Genomic DNA, 1593 nt, shown 5'->3' with positions numbered 1-1593 from the left:
TCTTACTTGGGTTTTTTCTTTTACAAACAGCAGATGAGGCACAGACAGTTGAATTGAAAGCAGTCTTAGGAGAGATTTACACAGTGAATTACTTTGAAGAGTTCTAGGATCACACAGAGGTTTCTAAGCAAAAACAGGTATGATTTCTACCTTTAGTTATCAAAATGTTTTCAGGAGGAGGATGGCCACTCAACAGCCATTATTTTTCATTTATGTTCGCCTTCGTCTCAGAGATGTAAACAGCATCATTTGAGTTATTGTGAGAGCGAGGTCTCTTATTCAAAGAGGCAACTACCCATGATGCCTAGCGACCCCATAAGTAGGCTCCCTAGCCTGGCCTCCTTCACTTTTCGTTTGAGAGAGTAGAGCGAGAGGTGAGTATTGTTGTCATGGCACCACGCAGTGGTGGATTTGACATGTGATTGAGACGCTGTCTCTTTCTTTTACAGTGACGTTTGGTGGCGATTCATTGATATTGGTGGAGACGTAGTCTCGACATGAGTGATGGTGAGTGTGAAGCCAGCCCGTCTCGGACTCGAGCGGACATGTTTGATCTGTTTGGATCAGATTCGGACAATGGAGGTAGTTTTCGGGGCTTTTCGCCTTTTCGAACTCAGAGTGAGTGTACTCTTGGGTCTGGTCAGATTGACTGACCAAAGTGTCAGGCTTCCAGTGGTCCACAACCTGTGGCACAGGCAAAGAAAGCTAAGCTAAGTCTTGGTAAAAGAGGGAGGCGTGTTAGCTCCGAACTACTTCCGGCGATGGCAGCCGGTTCGGCCCAACAGTCAAAGAAACAGAGTGTTGTTGTTAACGTGCAACACAAGGCTGATCTGAATATAAGTGAGTTGAAATCACAGCTTGGACTTAATCAGCTGATGTCTCAGCTCTCATCGCTGATGAGCGCAGTTGCTACTTTGGCACGAAATTTTCAGACTAATAGTTCTGTGAGAGGACCTAATACAGAGGATTTGTCTGATTTAATTGGTCCAGCCTATAATGATGATAGCTGGGAGGTGCCAGACACTGCAAGTGCAGGTGAGCAGGATGGCTCTCAGGCACCATCTTGTTTTGATCCCTCAGCATTTGCTGAGAATCTGGATGAAGATCCAGAGGAGGTGTGGAGTGTTCCACAGGCTGACTCAGAGGTGAAAACTGGACCTGCTATAGCTAATAATTTAGCCTCTATTGTGGACTTGGGATTTATAAAAAGAATAAATGAGGACTCTGTGAAGAGTCAGAGAGTATAATACATGGGCATTCATCAAATGACATCACACGAAAAGTGACAGGTACCCCGCCCCTTTAAGGTGGGACTTCCGGTCAAGCCCCACTTTCTCTTCCCCCTCCCTTCGTCCCCCTCTTCACTTCCTCTTTTCATTAACTGTAACCCTACCCTTCACCACATACTTCCTCTTTTCAAAGGATGTTAGCCTAACCGCACCCTTTGCAAAAGTTTCAAGTAACCTTACACTTAGTGACAGTGTTGTCACAACCCTTAAACCTGTCAAAGTGTGAAAGTTCTCATCAAATTGATCCATCATCCAATCTGGAGTCCTTGCCACACCTCCGCTCTCTAACCCCCCCCCCCTACCC

This window comes from Austrofundulus limnaeus, unplaced genomic scaffold (genome assembly GCF_001266775.1).
Source record: "Austrofundulus limnaeus strain Quisiro unplaced genomic scaffold, Austrofundulus_limnaeus-1.0 Scaffold166, whole genome shotgun sequence".
NCBI lineage: Eukaryota > Metazoa > Chordata > Actinopteri > Cyprinodontiformes > Rivulidae > Austrofundulus > Austrofundulus limnaeus.
The sequence above is the reverse complement of the archived record's forward strand: the minus strand, read 5'-3'. Positions refer to the sequence as shown.